This window comes from Amphibalanus amphitrite, unplaced genomic scaffold (genome assembly GCF_019059575.1).
Source record: "Amphibalanus amphitrite isolate SeventyFive unplaced genomic scaffold, NRLGWU_Aamphi_draft 002137F_arrow, whole genome shotgun sequence".
NCBI classification, from domain to species: domain Eukaryota; kingdom Metazoa; phylum Arthropoda; class Thecostraca; order Balanomorpha; family Balanidae; genus Amphibalanus; species Amphibalanus amphitrite.
In genome coordinates, this window is record NW_024883630.1 from 39,494 (window position 1) to 60,357 (window position 20,864).

General features: G+C 52.2%; 1 long non-coding RNA gene across 1 annotated transcript; it reads right to left on the minus strand.

Moving 5' to 3' along the window:
• Positions 1–702: 702 nt before the first annotated feature.
• LOC122376434 lies at positions 703–20,281 on the minus strand. The gene is made up of 5 exons (XR_006255632.1): positions 20,230–20,281; positions 19,245–19,442; positions 17,627–17,972; positions 16,790–16,918; positions 703–5,418 (listed from the first exon to the last, which is right to left on the minus strand). It is a non-coding gene; the product is annotated as an uncharacterized LOC122376434 (long non-coding RNA).
• Positions 20,282–20,864: the final 583 nt, after the last annotated feature.

A 20,864-nucleotide genomic window follows, 5' to 3' on the forward strand; every position in this document is an offset into this window, starting at 1 on the left:
GGATTATGACAATTCTCCGCCCATGAGCGTAAACACGATGGGCAGTCACCGTGGGCACGTAAGCGGATAGGGCCTTTACTGTTTCACTCTGTATGTGAAGCAATGCAAAAGCCAGGCATCGGACCTAACAAAGAAAATGCATGCAGTCTTGATCAACCTGCTTCAAACGGTTATGTATCAACTCCGGCACCCAGCTGCCGGCTGCGCCACAACGAACTCGAAGCGGCCAGAGTAGCGCCGCTCTTCTCCCTAGATGGCTCTAGTAGTACAGCGCCTGAACTCCCGCTGTGCCGCAAGACGCGAGCCCGGATCTGGCAGCGGCCAACGATCGCCTTCAATGGGCTTTTGAGCGATGTAGTAAGATATGCAATGCGCAATATTCTGCAATCGATGCAGGCAGGCTAACTCTAATCAGGCGGTACGAACAGTCGGCTATACCTACGGTACTGGGGCCTGTGTTGAGTTCATCACTTTGATCCTGCAGTGCTACCTGTTCGGTACAATAGGAAATGCGAGTATCCCCATTCCCCATCGTGGCAGTGCACAAGACACGGACCATCGTACCAGCTGTGGCCACACTGCAGGTCCTCGGGAATACGTGCCCCCGATCGGCGCCCTCGAGCCCCCCCCCCCCCCCCCCACCCCACGGTGAACCAGCGCCGCGCGCCGTCACCGCGGCTCTCCAGTCCTCCATGGCCATCCTTTGTCCGTCCGGATCCTCTTCATATTCCACTGCCACCGACAGACTCGTTCCCTGGATCGGTGGCTCACTCCGTGCCTGGCCGGCGGCGGTGGTCCGCCGGCTCAGCTGGCTGCTCGTGCTGGTCGTCTGCCGCACGGAGCCGGCCCCGACCCGCCCCGGCTCACAGTCGGACTCCGTCTGGAGCGCGCCCCGTCAGCCGGCTGGGACCGGGCCGCCGCCGGCGACTCGAACCGGGACGGCGGCGTGGGAGAGCGGTCGCGGCCGGCGGCTGGCGGCGGCGGCGGGCCCGGCGCTGCCAGCGCGGTACTCCACCCGCCGGGCTGCCGGCGCGCCGGTGCCGCCCTCTAGGGCGCTCTCGTAGTCGGTTCCCGTATCTCATGGCAGACAAACTTGGACGGCACTGGCGGCGAGGGGGCGACGGCCGTCCGGCCGCGGCTCGGTTGACACGCCAGGGCACCGCCGGAGTCGGCCGCTTCTGGCCAGACGTATGGTGACTGACAGACGTGTCCTGCCGGCCTGCTGAGGTGAACCGCTGAGCTCCGGCTGGCTCAGCGGCCCGCGGCGCCGGACAGTGAGCCAGAGGAGCCACGGCCGAGTCTAGCGCCGCCGACACCATCCAGAGCCGCGACACCATCCTTCTGCAGCAGACACACACAGACAGACACACAGTCACAGCCTCTGAGAAATGCAGACATATCCTCACAGGCCACCCGTTCAAGCTCTAATGCAGATGACAACGATAACTTCTTAACGGGTGGGAGCTCGCACTGAAAAAGAGCCATTAACAGCGACTTCATTTGCGCAACTTCAGTTGGCAGAGCTCGATGGGAAACTTGGACTGCTCCACAGGTCAGTACTGAGCAGTGAGCAGCACAGTCAGTGGAGACAGCACACACCGGACAGCCCGGGCAGCGGACTCGGACTGGGTATCAGACACGGACCCAAAATCAGACAGGGGCCAGACAGCGGATACAGACAATACTTCAACGGTCTGAATGTGAATACTTATCAAGTCAGTTCATTGATATTCATGCTAAACCAGTCGGGAGCACTCCATGGAAATTATCAATTTCCATTTTACTTATTTGGGCATATTGGGAACCCCTCTCGATTTCGTTCAAAATCGCCACACAGGTGTCCCACCACCAGACGAAAAACGCTTCATACCCCGCTACTTTTCATAACTCACCGTCTCCGCCCGGTCTCTGTGGGACGCAGAGGCGTAGCCAAGGGGGGAGCATAGGGGCCATGCCCCCCCTGGAGCCCAAAAGGGCCCCCATCGCGGTGTCATAGGTATGGTAAGGGGCACAACAAAAGTAGCGTAAGGGCCCCTCGGGACACTTCACTGGGTTCGTAAGGGCCTTTCGGGCCTGAGACCTTGCCGCTAGGGCCCTCTGGGCTCTCTTCATTAGTTATAAAAGGGCCCTTCGGGCCTGAGGCTTTGCCACTGAGCCCCTCGGGGCCCTCCATTGGGTTCGCAGGGGCCCTTCGTAATTTTAAGGTAGTTAAGCAAATAACTACGTCATGAAATTAAGAAAATGTTGGGCCCCTTCGCTTACATGGGCCCCTTTCGGTCTGATTGGCCCCCTTAAGAAAAGCCTGGCTACGCCCCTGCCCTTAGACGGCTTACATGACCCTCAGACGGCTTACGAGGCTCTCATGGGCTGTAGGGGCCTTTGGCGGTCTGATTTCTGAAGGACCCTCATCCGACCTACGGGGCCACAAGAACGCCTTCAGAACCGGCTGAGCGACTCTGTGAAGCTAATCGTGGGCCTATCTAGCAGGGACCCATGGACTGCTTGCCCCTCAGTTCTAACATTTTTTTTCATTTTTTAAATATTTTTAATTTATTTGGGCCCCCTCCAAAAAATAGAGGATGAAATCCGATGACTTTTTGGATGTGTGTGTCTGTGTGTAGGTATACTGATGTTTGCACAGACTGTTTATGTGTCCATGTTACATGAAATCATGAAATGAGAAGCTTTTATCAAAAATACAGTCAAAGAAACTTCACGAAAAGTAAATTCAGCTTGCCTAAAACACAATGTTTTTAGATGACCTAGGTTGACCTTGACCCTGACCTTGACATCGGTACATCGTCGAACAACATGTTCCATGATAGGTGGGAGGTAAGACTGGCAAAAAAGGCCGAAATCAAGGTGTCAAAAGCTCACAAGACCCATAGCCAACGCAAGATATTAGGTAGTAGTCCCAAGCATTAGGGTAGTTGTCAAGGTCACCGGAAGGTCAGGTCAGGTCATTGACCTTTGATACCTCGGTTCACTTTTTCGAGTTTTACATGTTTCTAGGCTAGTTTTTGGAGCTGAATTCGAATCAAGCAATCATTTGAACATTTACGACGTATTTTGGTGCCTTCGTAACATGTTCCGAAGCTGTCAGAGGCGGTTGCCAGCTACTACGAATACCCGGCAAAACCATTACTGGTTGACCTGACCCGACGTGGCCTAAATGTGTGAAGTTCAAGACATCATCTATGATCATAACTAACATTATAATCGTGATCAGTACCCCGAAAAAAACCATAGCAGCCACCCTTTACGACGTTCTAACAGGTCCCGATTTTCCCGATTTTTGGGTCACTGACCCGACCTGGGACCTGACCTGGAAGGTCAACCGATGACCTAGGACCTTAAAATTGGGTATCTCGGCTTCCTCTCGTCACGGGCAACACGCTCACGGACTCCCCCCCCCCCCCCCTTATACGTTCGCGGCTGTCAAAACACCAATACGGGGAGGGTTAAAGGGAACAACTCGGGTCGACGGATCTTCAGAAAGGAAAAATCAAACGCCCGGCCATGACCTCACTGTTGGGGTCCTCAAACTGAATGGAATAGTTCGCCGAGCCGCCGCGCTGCCCATGACGCGATACTTTCAAGAGAGACTATACACCAGGCGGCAGCTGATACTCCTGCGAGCAGCCGGCAGACAGCAGTGACACCTGACGGCCGCAGTCGGAACTAGAGCTGCGCAAATGCTCCCACCATCACACAGTAGGCGCTCCATGTGCTCTAGGCTCTAGCGCTTCAGGAACTAAAGACGCATTAAAATATATAAACAAACGATGTTTTACAATGTAGCCAAATATCCTGGCATATGAAAAATGATACTATTTTTGACATGATGCAAATCACTTCGAAGCCATACATATCCGAACGCGATCCAAGCTCGATAGGCTGAAATAGCTACCTTCGGTCGTGACCCGAGTCCATAGAGGTTTACGCAGCCAGCATTTACGCTGGGCAACGAATGGGCCCCAGTCGGCCATACGCTGGGCAGCGGTTGGGCATCCCGTCTGGGCCCCAAGTGGCTGTTGTTCTGTTGCTGTCCATCAATCAGCCGATAACATGTCAGCTACGTCCATCTACATTGTACCTATGGCGCTCATGAACGGCTACCGATTTTTATGTGGATAAATAACCTACGAGTTTCGCCACCTATGCCTCGCACTGAAATGTATACACGTGGTCATATTCATATTTCTCTGTAAAGGGGCGATCTGTTGTTAATTTTGACGAAATGTTATGAGAAATGCCGAAATTGGCATGGGGATGTTTTGGTGAACGACGAAGGGATACTAACGAAAGACGAAGCATTTATCCAAATAGTCAAAGGTTCTGCCGGAACTCAATCAGTTATGGCGAATAGCGAAGGTTATACCAACTGACGAACTGTGGATTGGGATCAGCATTCCGTTTTGCCCATATGCTGAAGGTTTTGCCGGAATGCCTCTCACTGGCGCCACCTATGTGCTGATCGGACGAATGGGTTTAGGCTAATTGGCCAACGAACAACGCAGAAAGGTGTAGAATGGAATGAATAATGCGTCTGTCACCGGCTCAGCGCCCATCTCTACACACAACCAGATGGTTCTGCAGCCACTAACGATTGGGAGGGGGGGGGGGGCTGAGCTGATATCACGCTCACCCGTCGCTTCGATGAGCTGGCTCTCCGCCGCGCTCCGCTGCTGCTGCTGCTGCCGCTGGACCTGCTGGACCTGCTGGCTAGAGGTCGTCGATGGAAGCCGCGGAGGCGTTGGCGAGGGGATCTGAAAACGTTAGATCGTGCACGTGATTCTGAGCTTGCCAATCGATGAATAAGTGCGAGAACCGTAGATTAATAACGTCAAAATGTTCATCAAGTAGCAAAGTGTTATTGATCTGTCTCCACTCCGAACTACTCGGAGCACTGGTTACGTACCGCGGCTACCACCCAGTCACGTACCCCTGGCGGCGGCGGTGGTCCGCCGGCCCAGCCGGCTGCTCGGGCTGGTCGTCTGCCGCCCGGAGCCCGCCCCGGTCGGCGCCGGCTCACAGTCGGACTCCGTCTGGAGCGCGCCCCGTCAGCCGGCTGGGACCGGGCCGCCGCCGGCGACTCGAGCCGGGACGGCGGCGTGGGAGAGCGGCCGCGGCCGGCGGCGGCGGGCCCGGCGCTGCCGGCGCGGTACTCCTACCGCCGGTAGCCGGGCGCGCCGATGCCGCCCTCTAGGGCGCTCTCGTAGTCGGTTCCCGTATCTCATTGCAGACAAACTTGGACGGCACTGGCGGCGAGGGGGCGACGGCCGTCCGCAGCAGCCTGCTGAGGTGAACCGCTGAGCTCCGGCTGGCTCAGCGGCCCGCGGCGCCGGAGAGTGAGCCAGCGGAGCCACGGCCGAGTCTAGCGCCGCCGACACCATCCAGAGCCGCGACACCATCCCTCTGCAGCAGACACACACAGACAGACACACAGTCACAGCCTCTGAGAAATGCAGACATAGCCTCACAGGCCGCCCGTTCGGGCTCTAATGCAGATGACAACGATAACCCGCGCGGGGCTGGGGTCTCCATCCGAACGCGCGGGGCTGGGGGGGGGGTAAATTTTACCCCCCCCCCCTGCTATCTCCCGAACTAATGGTCTGATTTGGAAAATTCGAAGGCCAATCGAAAGATCTCATCACGAACAACTAAAAACATGTACTTAATTTGAAGTTTGAGGTCAAAGTCAAGGTCAGGTCAAGGGTACAAATTGCAAGTTTCTACAGTATCGGCCTTGCACCGTAGTTGCCGAAGAATGGAGTCATGGACTGAGACTGATTGCCCAAAACGTGTTTTTAGGCTACCAAGACAATATTCGTTGCATACAATATCATTCAGAGGTCAAGGTCAAGGTCAGGTCAGGTCAGGTCACCAAAAACAAAATATAGAAAGGGCATGTGCGACACATGTTTTATGGGTCATTTCACTCATAGAATTCAATAGGCACACTCAATAAGTGATATGGACCACCTCTGGATGAATTTCAGGTCGAGGTCAGGTCAAGGTCAGGTCAAGTGAGGTCAAATTTTGAAGTTGGTTGTTAAGGCCTAAAAAGGTGTCTATCTGATGCAGTTTTTCACGGCAAATCGAATGGTGCTATTTTTGCTTCCGTACGAGGTCTAGAACATCCAAAAAAATTAATTTTTAAATTTTGTGTGTGTCGTGACGTCATAAAATTTTGAATAACTCCCACATTTTTGAACCGATTCTTCTAAAAATTGGTATGTAGGTGCACATAGACAGGGCTGCGGAGTCGGAGTCGGAGTCGGAGTCGGAGTCGGTCGGAGTCGACAGTTGTGACCGGAGTCGGAGTCGGAGTCGGAGTCGATTTTAGAAACCCGAGCCGGAGTCGGAGTCGGAGTCACCGAAAATCTGTCGACTCCGCAGCCCTGCTAGGTCTGCGGAGTCGGAGTCGGGAGTTGGAGTCGGTCGGAGTCGACAATTCTGCCCGGAGTCGGAGTCGGAGTCGGAGCTGGTTTTTGAAAGCCGGAGTCGGAGTCGGAGTCGGAGTTGCCGAAAATCCATCGACTCCGCAGCCCTGCACATAGACCACTTCTCTGACATATATTCCGGTTTTTTCGATACACTCAAAAATTTTGGATTTTATAACTGTTTTCCCAAAAGTCAGTTTTTTGAAAAAAAAATTTTGGGCCAAAATCCAAAATTTTCAAAAAACCGAGATAACCATTTGATAGACAAAGTAGAATTACGTATAACCTTTTTTGTCAAGTCTTGATTCCTTTAAAAATGAAGATGTTAGCGGCGTTTGAAATTTTGCCGTTTTTGAGGCGAAAATGGCGAACATGACGTCACTAAAACGTCAATTTCTCAAAAATTGTCCGACGGATTTCGCTCAAATTGTCAGGGAACGTGTCAAATTGATGTAAGAAAAGGTTCTGAAAGTTTGGCGGCGCTGCGCGCCGCCGTTTTTGAGATATTGCCAAAATTCGCGACGGGGGGTAAAATTTACCCCCAAGCCCCGCGCGGGTTAACTTCTTAACGGGTGGGAGCTCGCACTGAAAACGAGCCCTTAACAGCGACTTCATTCAGTTGGCAGAGCTCGATGGGAAACTTGGGCTGCTCCACAGGTCAGTACTGAGCAGCTGTCAGTGGAGACAGCACATACCGGACAGTCCGGGCGGCGGACTCGGACAGGACAGCAGACTCGGACTGGATATCGGACACGGACCTAGTATCAGACAGGGGCCAGACAGTGGATACAGACAATACTCAAGGATCGGAATGTTAATCAAATCAGTTCATTGATATTCATGCTAACCCCCACACCCCACACCGGCCGGCGCCGTCACCGGGCGGCCGCCGCACAGTGGGCGATCCGGCCGGTGTAGCCTCGCGAAGCCTATCGGCATTCATAACATCCATGTTTTTGAAGCTAGAACCACAATATTTAGGAGCAACCTTCTTGAATATCCAATGAGCATATGTTTTAAATAAGGACTATCTCTTATAGGATTTGTGCTCTGTGGTGAGCTTGCAATTTGCCTAATTGCTGTTCGAATAACGCATGAATACTTTTGAGGGTAGGTCGAAATTTATGACGATATGAGCTGGGTAGGACATTGAAATGGTGTGTACCTCCATAGAAAATTGCTTCCAAACCAATTTTTATTCAAACGTTAATGCCCTACCAATTTATACATATCATGAAACAGCGTAAATCTCGCCCGGCAAGGCCCCATTTCATAACATGACCCAAGCAGCGGGTTTGGTTTTTGGTAAATAGCTTCGCAAAAAATGGCCGCAGAACCACGATTTTGACATCGTCGTGTTCGCCTTGCTCAGGCGCGTCGAATGGTATACTTTTGTTTGGGTGAGGCCACCGTAAGGTCAACCTGGCCTTAACCTCGAGTCAAGGTCAGGTCAGAGGTCTTCAAATCACGAAGTTGGTCGAAGGAGGTCATATCGCATATCATTCGATTCGGCAGGTCTTCCGGAGTCCATTGGTGAACTTGTCGACTCTCTAGCTCAATTTGATTGGGAGTTATTGACGAAAAACTCGTATGACCCTAGTGACGTCATAAATGACGTCATGCAAGGTCAACAATGCAAAAATGCAGCATCAGATCTTGCAAGGAGTACATGAAGTAACGATTCCATGTATTTGAGACAATTGAATATCATTCCTGGCGCCAAAATAACAGTTTTTATATTTCCCCATTGACTTATAGGTGAGGTCACGTGACCAACCTGACTTTATGTGACATTTAGGAAAAATCTGAGATATGCAAGTTGTAAGACCTCTGAAGGACAATAAGTTCTGCAAGTCTCACCTCCCTGTGAAAGTTACTCTGGCACTGAGAGCGTTGCAAGGTTGCGACATCTGAGGATCGTGCAGAGTTTCATTTATGACGTCATAGGTCAGTGACCTGACCTGACTTGAAAGTGCGGCTGGTGTCACAAGATCCAGCGTGCATCAAAGGTCAGGTATGCCAGGTTGCAGCTCTCTATTGCCTGGGTGTTTTGAGCTATCGCGAAAACACCCTTTGGGGCATTTACCACTTGTGCTCAAGTGCACCAAGCCACGGCCAACCCTTAGAAGAAAAAAGTGTCTGGATGCTAGGGCTGCAAGTTGCTGCAAATTTTCACTGGCTCCCCTAATAGATAGTGTCTTAGTGCATGCGATACAGCATTATTTTCAGTTCATCCTCGTAAAACTTTTTTTGCTGGGCTTGGTTAATTCAGTGAACGTAATGTTCAGTGGTAGAAAAAATATAACAAGTTAACCTAATTATAAGACATTTTGAACTGATTTTGTATACTTGCTTTCTATGGCGGAATCGTCTAAACACCTAAATTTCACTTTCCATGCGAAATGGATGCTCAACACCTAGCAATTTCATCGTTCCGCAAAATATTCAAAGAGCGTAAAAATCGGCTGTGATTATCCCCCTTATGAAGTATTACGGAACGCTGTCTTTAACGATACTTTTGTCTCCGAAAAAAATTTCTCCTGAGCCATGCAAATGCATTAATCGTAATCTTTGATGAATTTTATGTCGACTAGTATGCGTTGTTTTCCAATTTTCGGAAAAAATGTCTTTGAGGTTTCGCGAGGCTAGACCGGCCCGATCGCCTACCGTGCGCCGGGGCGCGGCGGCCCCCACGGTGCCGAGCCCGGCCTAGGCAGCGGGCGGACGTCACCGGTCGGCATTTACAGAGCGGCGCCGCCAGCCCTCCCCAGTGCCGTCCAGTCGTCCGCTCTGCTCCCCGCTCAGCGCCCACTCAGTTCGACCAGCTGAGCCACGGCGCACAGCAGAAACGCCGCTCTGGGTCCTACCCTACCGAAAAAGGGAAATCAATCTGAATTGGCTCCAAACGGATTTTCACTGTCCCGTCATCATAACGGCGGTTTAACCCTCGCCCGTATTGGTGTTTTTTCCAGCCGCGAACGTATAAGGGGGGGGGGGGTCGGACCCCCCCCCTGCTGTTTCGCCCCTGATCGAGCTAGAGCTTCGCGGAAAAAAACGAGCGTGTTGCCCGTGACGAGAAGAAGTCGATGATACCTAATTTTAAGGTCCTAGGTCATTGGTTGACCTTGCAGGTCAGGTCAATGACCCAAAAGTCGGGAAAATCGGGACCTGTTAGAACGCCGTAAAGTGTGGCTGCCACGGGGTTTTTCGGGGTGCTGATCACGAATATCATGTTAGTTTTGATCACAGATGATGTCTTCGTGCATTTAGTCCAGGTAGGGTCAGGTCAGGTCAGGTCAACCAGTAGGGGTTCTGCCGGGTATTCCTAGTAGGTGTCAACCGCCTCTGACAGCTTCGTAACATGTTACGAAGGCACCAAAACTACTTCGTAAGTGTTCAAATGGCTGCCAAATTCTAATTCAGCTGCAAAAACTGGCCTAGAAACATGTAAAACTCGAAAAAGTGAACCGAGGTCATCAAAGGTCAATGACCTGACCTGACCTTCAGTGACCTTGACACCCACCCTAACGCATGGGTGCAACATCATATCACGTTTGAACGCTTGAAACCACGAAAAGACTGCAAACGCGCGGCTAATGCGAGCCGACATACGCCGAATCGCGATTCCGGCCAAACATGGTCTCGAAAAGTAGGTCACAGGTCAAAGGTCATTGGGGTCAGGGTCATGAAATTTTCAGAGTAGGTGTAAAATTGATTAACGCGAGAGTACTGAAAGTTTCGTCGCGATCGGCCGCTTCTTACGCGAGTTATTCGCGAAAAACCATGGGGGCGGGGGTCCGTTCGACCCCCCCCCCCCCCCTATACGGGCGAGGGTTAAAATGGATGGTGTTGTATGAACTATTTAATGAAATTATGAGATATCATGGTTCGTGAAGTCAGCCGTCGATTCCGGCGTGTCTCTGCCGTCAGTCGTCAGATCCTGTGAGCTCATTGATCCAGGATATTTTTTCACGCCGGATCCGGTGGGATCATAGATTCGAACCTGCAGTTTGCTTAGAGATCCAATGAGATCATAGATCCATCACTCGGATCCATGCACATTGCACGTCTGGTCTGGTCATGGTTAGGTATACGTGACCCAAGGTCACTGTCCTGGTCATATGTTGATGTGTGTATTGAATGGTTGATAAGTACACATATCAGGGCCAAGAAAAAAAGTCAATTTTTCTTTTCTATTTTTGACATTAAAAGGCACTTTTCTAGACGACCTTTGTCCCAGGAATCTAATGCTGCCATTTATTTTCACATGCGATGTTCAGAAGTGCCTAAAAAAACACGAAAATGCTCATGACGTCACCATGCCCTATACATGTTGGAGCTATTTTTTACAATTTGGGGGTAAAAATCAAGATATAAAGTGGAAATTTGGAACATGGAATATTCAAATAGGTCTCTATAACTATATTCCGTTTTTTTTTGAAAATTTTGGAATCTAGTAACAGTCATCCAAAAACTGTTTTGAATTTTTAGGGGTGAAAACGCATTTTATGAGAAATGCGAGATGGCTATTTTAAAGAACTCATTGAGCTACGTTTATTCATGTCCTTAATTTTGAACTTTGCTTTAAAACTTGATCTTTGGCGATTTTCAAACACTTATCATTTTGACGTAAAAATCCATATAGTTCAATCAATAAAATAGACATACCTATCACATTTTTTTGCAAAATTTATATAAAATGACAAATGATGTAAAATTAATAAGCGAGAAGGTGTACGAAGTTTCAAGTTGATAGCGTAAGCGGTTCGTTAGTTATTCCAGAAAAATACAGGGGGGTCGGATCCGCCTCCCCCCCCCCCCCGGCGGTCACGGGCTAACGTGTCCGTGTCAGCACCATTAGACCAAACATTACGAGCGCAAAATGATCCCCGCAGTCAACGTGCTCTAAAGCCCTAATAAACAAACAAAAAGACCCGTTAGATTCGGTGACGGGCCCGGCGGACGGTCACCGTCTACTTACCCCGCTGCGGCGACAGGGGGGGGGGGGGCAAGATCGGAACCAAATCGGAACCGACTGCCGGTCGGAGTATCAGAGTCCGCCCCAGAATACAACCGCCAACATAAGAGCCGGCCAGCCTCGGACGAAGGGACGCGCGGCCCGCAGCCACCGCCGTCAGCACAGAATCGCCCCCGGGGGGGGGGGACGGGGGGAGGGGGGCAGCGGGATAGGTGGATACGAGATGCAATGTCATGATACGCACTTCTTTGAACAATGAGCATGGCTTTTAGGTATCATTTTTGTTAAATACCTATCAATCATCACAGCATTTGATCAATAGCAGAACATTGCATTGAATATTAATTTGACTGTAGCAACGACAATTTGGACCACGGTCCGTGATAGAAGTAGGGCTAGAACCAGACAATTGCTCAAATATTTATAAGTGAGGGATGTGCATGTTTGACGAAAAGAAATCCAGTCGATGATTATACTTGAGAAGTTGAGCACGGAAAAGCTGGTCGGCTGTCGTCATTCGAGTTTCTTCCGACCGCTTTTCGGCAAGACAGCATCGACCCATCGACCGCCTATTGCTATTGGGAGGGGGGCGGGGGGGGGACAGGGGGTTCTCTTTTTGATAGCCGCACCAATCGCCGTCCAATGAATTTTGAAGGTTCATGTCACGACACTGAATGCATTAACTCGGCAGAAAAACGTCATATTTGTCTTCGTGTAAAGCAAGTTGAAACCGCCACAAAAAAAAATTCGGACACCTATGCAAGCGCAAGACGAAAATCTGCTATCACGGTAGGCACTTCGCAACATCATGATACCAAAACTACACATGAATGCACCAGTCGAATCATCATTAGCGGAAAATTTCACTCATAGGCATAACTTTAAACTTACCTATAAATTGCAGGCACGCTTATGAAGGTTAGCTTGTTGCTCGTATTTGATTCTATCACGACTCTTCAGTCAGTCGTGGAATATCTAAACAGAAAATTCAATCGTCGATAATCCGCCGGGTCAATGAACGTAAACAATGCACGTGACGTCTCCGCACCGTTGCCCATTTCGAGGTTAGGCGGCAGTGGGCCGACCGGGGGCGGCCGCTGATTGGTCAGAATAAGCGGCCACCTGATTGGCGGAGCGGTGACCGGGCGGCCCCCTGATAGGTCGCCGCCGGCCCGGCCGCTTCAGAATACGCGCCGTCAAACAGTGAAAGGTGTGCTAAATCGATTGCAAAAATATCTGATTATCTCACAGAGAAGGGGGTATCTGGTGCATTCGCCCCTTCGGCAGCCTCCTAAATCGTTCAAAATTTGTCGCTTTCCGTTAATTGACAACAAAACAGCAATTTTTACCAGAAAAGGTCTTGCTTTCACGATCTCAGCGAAGCATGAGGTACCCAAACCGGAGGAGTCTGGATAATTTGGGACGATTTTTTTGTAGAGAACGCCCTGCAATGTGCAGTACTCCCTTTCAGCATCAGCCAGTGTACGATTAAGACACAATTAGGCCGAACAATTGGCTGCAAACCTATGCTAATAATCAGCAGTTGCCAAAACACGGACACCCGATGAACAACCAAACTCGGCCGGCCGGTCTCTCAGCCGGCCATACCTATACGCCACAGCTGGTGGATACGCGTCGGGCGGCCGGCGGGGGGGGGGGCGGGGCAGCGGGAGGGAAGAGCGTATTTGGCCGCGCCAGTTTACGTCGAAAAGCAAATTAGATAAGAAGACCGAACGAAAACTCCCAAAGGGTAGCTTCGAAATCAGAATCCAGTTTTTCACTCGGTCAGTCAGCCCTCGCTCTTCGACAGACATGTGCATGGATTCGAGTGATGGATCTATGATCTCAGACATCAGTGGATCTCGAAGCAAACTGCAGATTAGGATCTATCAGGCGACCGGATCCGGTATGAAAAGTCTGTCCTAGATCTATGATCTCATAGGATCTGATGATAGGAATCAAGAATATGCAGCTATGATCTGAGTGGATCCCACCATGCACAAAATTTGAAACCAAGTTTCCAAGTGTTTCTACGTCAATTAGTGCCAAAAAAAACTATGGATTGGGACAAACATATCGGAATTTTGATATCGGCGATCTAAGATCAGAGGCCATTTATTCAGACGCTTCCATTCGACTACCATTCGCTCCCCTGGGATTATGACAATTCTCCGCCCATGAGCGTAAACACGATGGGCACGTAAGCGGATAGGGCTTTAAGCCTTTACTGTTTCACTCTGTATGTGAAGGAATGCAAAAGCCAGGCATCGGACCTAACAAAGAAAATGCATGCAGTCTTGATCAACCTGCTTCAAACGGTTATGTACCAACTCCGGCACCCAGCTGCCGGCTGCGCCACAACGAACTCGAAGCGGCCAGAGTAGCGCCGCTCCTCTCCCTAGATGGCTCTAGTAGTACAGCCCCTGAACTCCCGCTGTGCCGCAAGACGCGAGCCCGGGTCTGGCAGCGGCGAACTGTCGCCTTCAATGAGCTTTTGAGCGATGTAGTTAGATATGCAATGCGCAATATTCTGCGATCGATGCAGGCAGGCTAACTCTAAATCAGGCGGTACGAACAGTCGGCTATACCTACGGTACTCGGGCCTGTGTTGAGTTCATCACTTTGATCCTGCAGTGCTGCCTGTTCGGTACAATAGGAAATGCGAGCATCCACACCGTGGCAGTGGACAAGACACGGACCGTCGTACCAGCTGTGGCCACACTGCAGGTCCTCGGGAGTACGTGCCCCCGAGCGGCGACCCCGTCAGCCCGAGGCTGACGCCCTCTGACCAGTGCGATATTGACAGATGACAGAACTGACAGAGGGCAGCCGAGCGGAGAGCGGCGCCGGCCCGACGGCATATGGTGCAGCCGGCACGGCCGAGGCCGATCTATTAGAAACGGGATTTCACAATTCATCCAGGATGGCGAATGACTTGTATGTAGGTACAGTACGGCGAGACAAGCCTAAAATTAAATAATACACGTATGTGTATTTTCAACTGCCTATGTTTTATTCACCGTAAAACAAAATAAACTATTGCTCTTCCAGGGTTACTAATGGTGCATTTATCGATGCTTGAATATTATTCTTTCTGTCTCAGTGACTGCAGAGCGGTGTTTCACTGGACGCTGATATCACGCTGCCGGCGCATTTCGCGACCTGACGTCACAAACTGTGGCAGTGTTGGAGATACGAGTTTGTTGATGTCTCCATGGAAACTCAATTTTACACGTGTGCTGGCAGCGCGCTAGCGGCGGCCGTGAAACAGGACCCCGAGTCCGAGCACCTACTCTGGAGCCGGGCGTGGCCGCCGATGCCACCAGGCCCGCCAGTGTTGCCGCTGCTCCCGTTCTCCTCGGGCGGCGCTGGCAGCGTGCCGCCCCCGGGCGGGTGCGGGCCCACCGGGCGGTCCTGGTTAGCCCGGCTCCGGAGCGGTGCACGGTACACCGCTGTATCCAGCACGCGGACAGCGCGGCGGCGAACCTCCCACGGTGAACCAGCGCCGCGCGCCGTCACCGCGGCTCTCCAGTCTTCCGTGGCCATCCTTCATCCGTCCGGATCCTCTATATATTCCACCGGCACCGACAGACTCATCCCCTGGACCGGTGGCTCACTCCGTGCCTTGGGTGATGTCCTGTTCAGCGTCCATAAATCAGTGGGAAATGGGGGGGGGGGGCAGGTGGGCGGCAAACGCACAGTTAATGGTTAGGGAGGTCAATCCTATTTTCAAAGCATTGCCATGTGGGCTGATTTGTTTGTTGTTTTGTTTGGGTAGGCCCTTTCGGTCTGACGAGACCACTCAGGGCCGGAAGGATGACAGGAATTAGGGGGAGGCATTGGTCTGGGCGAGCACCCTTGTGAGTCGCCGGGAATGAGCCCATCCAGAGGACAGGCCGACCAGCCCTCCCCCCCCCCCCCCCAAGCACCCACCGCACCCGGCTACGGGAGTGCTCTTACGGGCATTCCCGTATGGGATAAAGTTGCCTGTCCAGCCCGGAACAGGGGGTTGGGGTGTGAAGAAGGATCTGCAGGTCCTGAGGGTGGAGACGCCGGAACGGTGTGATGCTGGCTGAGCGGACCACCTTCCTGGCGCGTCCTGCACGGCCCGGGAGGCGCCCAGATGGCCAATAGATGGATCACATAGATGAACCGTAGATTAATAACGGCAAAATGTTCATCAAGTAGCAAAGTATTATTGATCTGTCTCCATTTAGAGCTACTAGGAGCACTGGTCACGTAATGCGGCTACCACCCAGTCACGTACCCTGGCGGCGGTGACGGTCCGCCGGCTCAGCTGGCTGCTCGGGCCGGTCGTCTGCCGCACGCAGCCCGCCCCGGCTCACAATCGGGCTCCGTCTGGAGCGACCCCCGGTCAGCCGGCTGGGACCGGGCCGCCGCCGGCGACTCGGACCGGGACGGCGGCGTGGGAGAGCGGTCGCGGCCGGCGGCGGCGGCCCGGCGCTGCCGGCGCGGTACTCCACCCGCCGGGCAGCCCGGCGCGCCGGTGCCGCACTCTAGGGCGCTCTCGTAGTCGGTTCCCGTATCTCATTGCAGACAAACTTGGACGGCACTGGCGGCGAGGGGGCGACGGCCGTCCGGCCGCGGCTCGGTTGACACGCCAGTGAGTCGGCCGCTTCTGGCCAGACGTCTGGTGACTGACTGACAGACGTGTCCTGCCGGCCTGCTGAGGAGAACCGCTGAGCTCCGGCTGGCTCAGCGGCCCGCGGCGCCGGACAGCGAGCCAGCGGGCACGGCCGAGTCTGGCACCGCCGCCCCCAGAGCCGCCACACCATCCTCTGCAGCAGACACACACAGACAGACACACAGTCACAGCCTCTGAGAAATGAGACATATCCTCACAAGCCACCCGTTCGGGCTCTAATGCAGATGACAACGATAACCTCTTAACCGGTGGGAGCTCGCACTGAAAACGAGCCATTAACAGCGACTTCATTTGCGCAACTTCAGTTGGCAGAGCTCGATGGGAAACTTGGGCTGCTCCACAGGTCAGCACTGAGCAGCACAGTCAGTGGAGACAGCACAGACCGGACAATCCGGGCAGCGGTGAGCGGACTCGGACAGGACAGCAGACTCGGACTGGGTATCGGACACGGACCCAAAATCAGACAGGGGCCAGACAGCAGATACAGACAATACTCAAGGATCGGAATGTCAATGAAATCAGGTCAGTTCAATTATATTCATGCTAAATCAGTCGGGAACACTGCATGGAAATTTTCAATTTCCATCTTAATTATTTTGGTATATTGGGAGCCCCTCTCGATTTCGTTCAAAATCGCCACACAGGTGTCCCACCACCAGACGAAAAACTTTTCATATCCCGCTACTTTTCATAACTCACAGTCTCCGCCCGGTCCCGGTGGGACGTCGCCGCCCTGACCCGAGATATGCTGCGCGCGCCGCCGGGCCGGTCGTCAGTCGCCGCCGCCGCCGCCGCCAGAGTCCGAACAGCTCCAAACACTGTCCGGCCCTGTGTCGCAGGGTGTAAGCATCAGATGCGGGAACGATCAATGCAGGGACGTAGAACACTCACAATGGACTTCACTGCCTGCATTGAGTGCAACAGGATCAGAAGCCAGTCCGTGTCCGTGTCCAACTGGGTCCGTGATATCCAAGTGTCCGTGTCCTTTAGCACGTCTCCGGCCGGCGGGGCTGACCCGGCCGTGTGTGACGTCACGCCCCGCCGGCCGGTCCTACCCCCACACCGGCCGGCGCCGTCACCTGGCGGCCGCCGGGGCGCGGCGGCCCCCACGGTGCCGAGCCCGGCCTCGGCAGCGGGCGGACGTCCCGCGGAGGATCACCGGTCGGCATTTACAGAGCGGCGCCGCCTGCCCTCCCCAGTGCCGTCCTCTCGTCCGCTCTGCTCCCCGCTCAGCGCCCACTCAGTTCGACCAGCTGAGCCACGGCGCACAGCAGAAACGCCGCTCTGGGTCCTACCCTACCGAAAAAAGTGAAATCAATCTGAATTGGCTCCAAACGGATTTTCACTGTCCCGTCTTTCATCATAACGGCAGTTTAAATGGATGGTGTTGTATAAACTATCTAATGAAATTATGAGGCATCATGGTTCGTAAGGTCAGCGGTCGGTTCCTGCGTGTCGCTGCCGTCAGTCGTCTGCGCTCGGTCCGTCGGCCGTCTGTCTACCCCCCCCCCCCCGCCGGCAGCCATGAACGCCCACCTGCAGTGCTGCTGATCGCCCTGCTGACCTCGATGGCCTTCGAAAGCTCCGCCACCGAAGGCATCTCGGCCGGCACCGCGCTGGCCATCGGCGTCGCCGTCGTGGCCGGCTTCGCCATCGCGCGCTCGTCCGGCGGTCGGCGCGGCGGCGGGTACGGCGGCCACCGCTGGCGGCGGGCCGTGGTCGCGCCGGCTCCCCTGTGCCCCTGAGCAGGCGACTCGCTGAGCTGCCGCCGCGCCTGCTCTACGAACTGGAGGCTGCCGAACACGCCCCGTTGGCACACCACGAGCGGCTCCTCCACGGCGTGTTCAGGTGCTGTCTGGTGCCGGGGCACGGCGCTGACCACCTGGGAACACGGGGGGGGGGAGGTCATAAGGCACTCTTGTAGGGCAATGCAGGGGATAACAAACACGTGAGTAACAACTGGTTGAGGTGCTTGTACGGGGTTGTAAGTGACCGCTGTTACATGTGTTAGCTGAATACTGAGCCCTGCGTTATTTAACAGTAACTTCCCAGCATGGCATAGTGACTCGGCATTTCCTGCTGCTCACGCACTGACGTACAGACTGTTCTGCCGCGCTGTACCCCGCTCGTCCGGTGCTCTGCGCTCCCTGCTGATCCTCGCTCCGCTCCGTCGCCGGGGACCCGCCGGCGGCGCCCCAGCCGGCCCGCTATACCGCGGCCGGCGGCGGCAGCATGCTCGCACGCCCCGGCCGCGCTGTGGGTGCTCGAGCACCCCCTGGAACTCACAAGTTATAATGCGTCTGTTGGGTTGTGACCGCTCGGCGACGCGCAGACACAACAGTGTCTACATCATGCATGTCATCTGAGACACAATTTGCCTTTCATAAGTTGCGTTTACAGCAGTGTTGATGGGAGACGTTCTTCAATGTTCCAACCATAACAGACGTATAAGCCGGAGCTGTTATGACAGACTATGTCTATCTCATAATGGAGGCAAAATATGACACACACTGAGTTATCATAGAACTGATAAATGCCGAGCTTAAGCCAGCAACCATCAATCATTACATCTGCCATGCCCTGCTCAATGCTCCACTCATATATGTGGTTAAGATAACAAAAGTTTTGTGTAAGCAGACATTAACTACAAGGTTATGACAATGTGATTCAGCCTTCAGGTTGTATGCTTTGGAAATCCTGTTGTAATATATAATACTGAACGAGGCCGGTGTAAATAAATTTTCAAGACCGAGGTCATTACTGAATTTTTGAACGAGGCCGAAGGCCGAGTTCAAAAATCAGTAAGGACTGAGGTCTTGAAAATTTATCACCGGCCGAGTTTGGTATGTATTTTACTGTATGCCAACGATAAAATAATTGTCTAAACCGAAGCTCTTAGCCGTTTTTTGAACGAGGCCATCCCAAAATGTTGACTTGGTAATTCGTTTTTGACCGTGGTCAATTTGCTTACACCAGTTATTACCACACCCCTCTGGCTAATGTATTTGAATAGGCCAGGCATACAGTAATAGGAGTAAATGTTCAAAGCCATGCATTCCCTTTAGGCCATTTACAATAAAACATATTTCACTGCAAGGGATTGAATGGAAATGAAAGGGCATGAAGGAACACACTGGACTACTGGCGACAGTACCTGAGAACATGAGCAGGCCGCCCACCTGGGGACTAGGTGACGCGGCCCATCCTCTCCTAGTCGTCTCGCACACCGGCATTGGCACTACAGTCCACATGCCAGCCCAGGCCCACCGTCCAATGGTGGCTGTGAGCCTGGAGGCTTCAGCTGGCTGAGCTCGACAGGAAACGTGAGCTGCTCCAGCATCAGAGTAAGAGCCTGCAGATCGGCAGAAAGGGGCACTGGTCAGTACCGAGCAGCACAGTCAGTTGAGACAGCACGAACCGGACAGTCCGGGCAGCAGACTCAGACAGGAGAGCAGACTTGGACTGGGTATCAGACACGGACCCAAAATCAGGCAGGGGCCAGACAGTCGGACACAGACAGAACTCAAGGATCAGAATGTTAATCAAATCAGGTCATTGATATTCATGCAGTATCAGTTGGGAACACCTCAGGGAAATAATCAATTTCCAAAGCTGACACTCAAGTAGCCGATCAGAGCAATCAATCTTTTGTTAACCCCAGGTATGTGACGGCATATAAATATTCCCCATGAGGCAGTGCGGGATTAACGTAAGCCCAGGCTCCACTTAACAATTTTCCCTGCGTTTTTATAATAATGTGAGAATGAGATGCAATTCACGATGCCAGAAAATGTATATCTAGTGCAAACTGATGCACTAAGCCACACTGCCGAAATCTCATTGCTAAATGTCACAATATCGCTCACGCATTATCGCAGAAAAGTTCAGAACATTGATCATTTTTGCATTATCGCGATATCGCATTATGGCAAAATCGCAAAATCACAGAAAAATTGTTTAGTGGGCAGTGGAGCCTGGGCTATATTCTCATCATTGAATGATACATGCAAACACTGCAACTTTTTACAAGACTTCATCGTTACTTCCTGCTTTCAACTATATATTGATATCCAGGAATGATGACTATCCTCACACAAGACAGGATAAATGGAGCTATCAAGTAAGCCCAAAAGCCATACCGAAAATGATACAAACACTAGGTACTTGAAGTGGATAAAATGAATTGTTTTGGAGCCTCACGAAACATATTTCGGACGACGCATCACACAAACTAACGCACAAGGACTGTGTTCAAAGTGTAAGCGGCAGCTCCGCAAGCACTTGTTGACTAATCTAAAGCATACCTACTACCCATTCGCCATAGCAACAAATAGGCGTTACGAATTTCGAACACTATGTGAGTGCGCCGAGTTTGACGACATTTAGGACGATAGGTTACGGTTTTCAGCTGATTGAGTTTAATAAAAAGCGAGAAAGTTTAACTTTAAAATAATTCAACTAATATTCTTCTTCTTTGCTTTTAAATAGAATAGAAAATATTTAACAATTACTGGGAAGAAAAGCTGGGTTTTATGATCTGCATGTAAAGCATACTGCCATCTAGCGACACTTTGATTAACTAAAGCTGAAAGGTGCTCTAAGAAGAGGCGCTGGTGTTAAAGGCCCGTACTCAGCATTGGTAAGTGCCACCTGGTGGCAAAAGCTAGTAAATACAACTGTTAGGCACTCGATGTAGAGGCGCTAGTGTTTCAAACGGGTCCGTATCTAAGCGTCGAAAGCCACAGCTTCTAGGGTACACAACATCCAAACCGCA